The following is a 6,738-nucleotide window of genomic DNA, read 5'->3' as shown; positions in this document are numbered from 1 at the left end:
CGTCACGAGCCTGACCCAAAATCCACTAACACTCATCAGTAGGTGCAAATCTTTCTTACCAACACCCATCAGTAGGTGTAACAAACCTGTTTAATAAACCTAGTATCCTTTAGTAGATACTTAACCACCTAGCATCCATCAGCAGATGCTATACCCAAAAATTTCAACATAAAAATATTGTCTAAAGTTTATAAAATTACATCACCAAAATCAACAATAAAATAAGAATTAATGTTCTGAAACCACTAGGGTGCCTCCCAGAAAGCGCTCTTTTAACGTCATTAGCTTGACCCAATAAAATTCAAGTTCCATCTTCCATGTTGGTGTTCATCTTTTTATCATCACACCAACTCATCAACTACTTCCGATCCACCTCTTTGACTCTTCTCGAATGTGGAGATTCTATCTCTATCACTCCATTCTCTTTATAGTCTTTCACAACCCACAACTTGTTCTTGAATCTTACATGTTTACCAAGTTTTGGTTGTGCTTACATCAAGTCATCATGAACCGTCCTTCCTTTGCCATCTTTTTCTTCTTCCCTAATCTGAAACAAGAAACAATTTTTACCTTTAAAGTCCGGCTTTGCATCTTTAGGACTAGTCATGGGTACATCTTGACATGTAGCTTTATGACTAGCCTTTTCCTTTTTCATCTATTGCTCTTCTTTGAAGACATCAACAACCACCCTTTCTTCTTGGTCTTGAAGTATCACTATTCCTTCATCTACATCAATGATGTACTTAGCCATTTTCATAAACGGTCTTCCAAGAATAATTGGCACCCTATCATCCTCCATCTTTATCACCACAAAGTCCATCAAGAATTGTAATTTTCCTACACAAACCATAACATCCTCTGCTATACCATAAGGATTCATTGAAGATACATATGCTATTAGCAAAGTCATGTTTGTTGGCTTGATGTCAACTCCACCAATTTGCTCAAGTAAAGATAAAGGCATTAGATTGACACTTGACCCTAAATAAAGTAGGGCTTTCCTTACCTTTTTCCTCCCTATGACGCAAGGAATGGTGAAACTTCCTGGATCTTTCACTTTTGGAGGGAATGATCTCTTCTTAGCAACTTTGCACTCATTAATCTCCTTCTCTATATATCTTTTTCTTTTGGAGATTTGATTCATATGATTTACCTGAGCTGAAAATTGTTGCCATGCTTCATTCACAAGTAGATCAACATCCATTGGATTGAAAATATTTGTACAAAGCCCCTCTTGTCTCTCTTTCTCTATTCTCTCATAATATGTTGGAAAAGGAATAATATTTTCAATTTTTTTCTCTTTTCTCTCTACTCTCTCTTCTTTTCTCTCAGCCTCTCCTTTTCTCTCTTCTTTTCTCTCTACTCTCTCTTATTTTTCTTCTCTTCTCTCTAACTCAACTTTTTTAACATTCACACTCACTAAAACTTTACACTCCTCCTTAGGGTTAACTTCAATATTAGCCCCAAAACTCTTATTAGGCATATCTTCCAACTTTTTAGATATTTGGCCAACTTGTATCTCCAAGTTTCTAATAACCGCTTCAGTGCTCTTTTGAGTGGAAATAGTTACCTGCATAAATTGCCGAAGAGTTTCTTCCAACTTTGTATGTCTTTCATTGAGTGTAGATACTTGTTGCCATAATGTTGGTTGTTGTTGTGGCCTATTAAATTGTCCTGATTGCCCAGCTTGTCCAGATTGTCCTTGACCTTGACCCATGCTTGGGTAAGGTTTCCACCCTTGGTTGAAATTACCTTGGCAGTATGTAAATTGATTAGCCATGAAATTTACATCTTCTAGGGCCTCCACTGGAAAAGCGCATTGACCATTGATATGGTCACCACCACATAGTTCACACATCTGTTGTTGAACTTGTGCAACAGTCTTTAATTCCTTTGGCAATTGAGCAAGTGTCTTTGTTCAATTCTCCAACTGTTGAGTTATGATCTTATTCTGAGCGAGTAAGGCGTCATTTGATTGCAATGGTAGAACTCCTTTTTGTTGAATAAGAGTTCCTCTTTCACTATGCAACTCATTGTCATTAATAGCCATATTCTCTATCAACTCGGTTGCTTCCTCTAGAGTCTTCCATTTAATATTACCTCCTGCTGAGGCATCTAGCATCAACTTGGTTTGTGAACCAAGACCTCCAAGGAAAAGTAAGACTACTACTGCTTCATCAAAGCCATGCGTGGGAGTTTTTCTCAACAAACTTTTATAACGATCCCATGCTTGACCTAATGTCTCTTCCATACCTTGTCTGAAAGAAGATATCTCTTGCTTCCCTTTATTGACTTTAGATTGTGGGAAGTATTTGTTTAAAAACTTTGCAACCACAACTTCCCACTCTGTAAAGCTTCCTTCTGGAAAAGATTTTAACCATAACTTAGCATTGCCTCCTAATGAGAAAGGAAACAAGCTAAACTTGATTGCTTCATCCGGCATCCCATTTATCTTCACGGTGTTACAAATTTCATTAAAGGTAGTGAGATGCTCATATGGACTTTCATGTGATAGCCCATTGAATTGATTACTCTTTACCAGTTGTATCAATGTTGGTTTCACCTCCATGTTTGCAGCATTGACCCTCGGTCTTGCTATACTGTTAAAATGTTGAGGGCCAACCACAATGGTGTAATCTGCAAGAGTTTGTCTACCATTATTCTCCTCTGCCATATTTTCAGTGCTTTGGTTAGACCTTTGTGGTGAAGGTTGTAAGAGTGTTTCTGGAGGAGGGAATAATTCTGTAAATGTACGGATTCTTTTCCTCCGTCTACTTCGTCCAAGCCTTCAAGAAGAGGTTTTGAATTTTTCTTGCTTCTTGTCCGAATTTCTTCCTGCATACACAAGAAGACAAGTTCCTAGAAACAATTGTTAGCACAAAAAGATAGAGAAGAAAAAAATAAAAAGATAGAAGATAAAAAGATAAAACAAATAGAAATACAAAAAGATAAAAAGAAAAACCAAAAACATAAACTTAAAGATACAAAAATAAAAAGATAAATCAAAAATATACAAATCAAGTCAAAATTAATCAAAAATCACACAAATAGACTAGTTAAACCATGAGTCCCCGGCAGCGACACCAAAAACTTGTTAGAACCTTCGGCAAGTGTAACCGAATCGTATCAAGTAATAAACCTGGTAAGACTAAGTATCATTCTCCTAAAGGACTCACGGCCTAGACAATTGTGTGGTTTGTTGATTAACTAAGACTTGTAAAACAGATTGATTAAGATTTAAAAGCAAATACTCAAAAGTAAATATGTATGCATGGATTGATCAATGGTAAGAAGAAACAAAACACATGAATTGAAATATATGGATGATTATGTTGTTGGGGTTTATCAATTTCATCCTTATCTACTCTCATGTATTCAGGAATTCATCTTTCTTCATTAATTGTTAATGTCACTTTCTAAATTACCTTAAACCCGATGTCTCGACGAAGAAAGCCTAATCCTAATCACTAGTTTACAATGTATTGTCTCCCTAGCAATTAATCATGCATTATAGTTAACAGAAGCTTAAAGGCAACCAACCATCATACTCCTATGTCTAAGTTTATACTACTATTGGGAGAGATTCCCCAGATCTAGATTTCCCCGTATGTGTCCATATCGACAAAATCAATGATCATGACATCGAACGAGTTAAACAATGCATGCTTTGAGCAAAGAGGAAAAACCCTAACAATTAATGAAAGAAAGCATGTATCTTAAAGAAGATTTTGAAGAACAAATTCCATACATGAGAGTTTCAAAAGGATTACATTGATTCCCCAACAACAATAAAGGTTTAGTTCACCATATTCATGGTGAAACTAAATGAAATACAATGAAAGAGTGAAAAGATAAAACCCTAGAAAGTGAGAAAGGAGCCTTAGCATCAGAAATCCTCCTCCAAGGGGTGAAAGAGTGTGTTTCTGCTTCGTCCCAGCCAAAGATACTTGACCTAGGTTAACTAAAACCTTATATAATATTCTAAAAATTACAAAAAAGTAAGCCCAAGCCCATCAGAATGCCACTCAACGGTAAATACCGCTCAACGATAAGTGTGTGACTTCTATTCTGCCCCTCAGCTGCAGTTTTGCCCCTCAACGGTGACTGCGAGTCTTCAAAGTGCCGCTCAGTGGTAAATGGCGTTGAGCGGTACTTGCGGCTTCTTCCTTTTTTTTGCACTTTTTCTTCCTTTTCTGAATCCAACTCTTAGCTCCTTCACTTCTTTCACTCAATTCATCTCAAAAACCTGCAAAAGCAAGGAAATCAAGCATAAAACCTGTCCAACTCTCTTATTTCCAAAAACATAAGCAAAAGCATGATTCCAAGCTAGTTTCTAAGTCATAAAGATTGTTTTTTATATCAATTTTAAGTATAAAAATAACAGTTTTTCAACTGTTATTAGACGACGAGCGTTGTTACAAAGATAGACCGATCGATATTGGATGCTAATCGTTCGACCTAGATATGATACTATACAAATAGATATTTTAATTTAAAAATTTAGTTTTCAAAATGATGGGAAAATAATGGTTAATCAAAATGTAGGTAGGTCTTATATCATCGATTCTTCTACCACATCATGTATGATATACACATAATCGTGTAATGTATTATAAGTAAAATTAATGTCAAAATTTATTGTAAATGAAAGAGTTAATTATGAAAAACTTTTAATGTTATTATTAGATGAAACTGTTTTTATATTAAATCAAGAATAAAAGACAATGTCAATTTCTTCTTAATTCAGAAATAAGTTTTTTTTTTTATCCTAGAAAAATTATGAAGTATTACACTCCCAGTTCTTTTATCTTTGTATATGTGTATATATTAGTCCCAAGCGATATAGTTTGATTGTGATTTTACCGATATAATGTAATAATATTAATAAAACTTTATAATTTATGTCTTAGTAATTATTTGATTGGGATTTAAAATTGTATTTGCCTTTGTTTAGATTTGTCAGTTACAAATACTCTAACTAAAAGCTAGTGGTAACTCTATATACTTAAAGGTATAACAATATAAAATTTACGATTAATTGTGATTTAATCTATTAAACCTTTGTCACATAACAAATGTAACTCCCTCTCTTTAAAGGTGTAACAATATAAAATTTATAATTCAATTGATTTAATCTACTCAACATTTGTCACATAACATAAGCAACACAATTCAACTAATAACATATTGTATATTAGTGGTACCTTAATAATAACTATAAGTATTTATAAATGTGTTTCTCAAATAAAAGAGGTGACTTTTAAAATGGATATTTATAAATAACTAATTTAAAAGAATGTGCATTTTTTAAAATATTAACGAGTTTTGTCTTATTGCTAGTATTTCTATTCGTGCGAATGCATAAGTTACTTAGATTTGAATTTTTGTTATTATTACAAAAAATAAATTTAATTGCATTTAGATAAAAACTCAATAACAATGTATGATAAGTAATCTTCATCACATTTTTAGATATTTACAATAGTATTTATAAAGAACTGATAACAGTTGAAAAACTGTTATTTTCATGCTTAAAGTTGATACTAAAAGCAACCTTTAGACTTAGAAACTAGCTTGAAATCATGCCTTTTGTTTATATTTTCAGAAATAAGAGAGCTGGACAGGTTTATGCTTGATTTAAGTGTTTTTGTGCAGGTTTTGAGGTGAATTTGGTGAAAGAAGTGAAGAATAAGAGAGAGGACATTAGAAAAGACAAGAAAGAGTGCAAAAAGGAGAAGTCGAAGGCACCGCTCAGCGGCAAACTACCGCTGAGCGGCACTCAAGAGGTGACGTTGGAACCGCTGAGGGGCAAAATGGCCGCTGAGGGGAAGAAAGAAGACGCGCAATCACCGCTGAGCGGTAAATACCGCTGAGCGGCACTTTTTGGGCTTGGACTTTTGTAATCTTTTGTAACTCTAGATTAGTATATAAGGGCTTGCACGTCCTATAGTTAGGCATCTTTGGCAGAAACGAGGCAAACACTCTCTCTTTCACCCCTTTGAAGGAGGATCTTGGATGCTCAGGCTACCTCTTCACCTTTATTGGGTTTATTCTTTCATACTTTCATTGTAATTCATCTAGGTTCACCATGAATATGGTGAACTAAACCTTGTATGTTTGTTGGGGAATCAAAGTAATCTCTTGAAGCTCTCATATATGGATTTGTGAGTACATCTTTGAATTAAGACATATGCTTTCTTTCATCATTAGTTAGGGTTTTTCCTCTTTGCTCAATGCTTGCATTGTTTAACTCATTCTAATGCATGATTATTGGTTTTGTTGATACGGACACGTACGGGGAAATCTAGATCCGGGGAATTTCTCCCAATATTATACTGACAATATTATATTGGTTGCCTTTAAGCTCCTGCACTCATGAACTAATCATTAGGAATGCTAGGAATTGTATGAACTATTTGATTAGGGAGAAGCCATCTAGAATGGTACATTAGAGAGTGGCATTAACAATGATGATTTGAATGTTGAATTCCTAAAATATATGAGAGTGGATGAGATGAAATTGACCCCCAACAACATATTCATTCATATATTCCTTGAAAGTGTTTATCTTTTGTCTTTGCCATTGATCAATTCATGCATACATGTTTAATTTTCGTCTTTGCATATTAAACTTCAATTATTGTGTTCTTAAGTCTTAGCTAATCAACAAATCACATAACTAAACTAGGCCGTGAGTCCTTTGGGAGAACGATACTTGGTCTTACCAAGTTTATTACT

At 34.5% G+C, this 6,738-nt stretch overlaps 2 pseudogenes; both read right to left on the bottom strand.

Moving 5' to 3' along the window:
* Positions 1 to 301: 301 nt before the first annotated feature.
* Positions 302 to 1,483, bottom strand: LOC148192860 (uncharacterized; annotated as a pseudogene).
* A 58-nt stretch (positions 1,484 to 1,541) lies between these two features.
* Positions 1,542 to 2,569, bottom strand: LOC148192859 (uncharacterized; annotated as a pseudogene).
* Between the last annotated feature and the right edge of the window lie 4,169 nt (positions 2,570 to 6,738).

The sequence above is a fragment of the Vigna umbellata genome, chromosome 9, assembly GCF_029865625.1.
Source record: "Vigna umbellata cultivar VRB3 chromosome 9, Vumbellata_1.0, whole genome shotgun sequence".
Lineage (NCBI taxonomy): Eukaryota > Viridiplantae > Streptophyta > Magnoliopsida > Fabales > Fabaceae > Vigna > Vigna umbellata.
The sequence above is the reverse complement of the archived record's forward strand: the minus strand, read 5'-3'. Positions and strand labels throughout refer to the sequence as shown.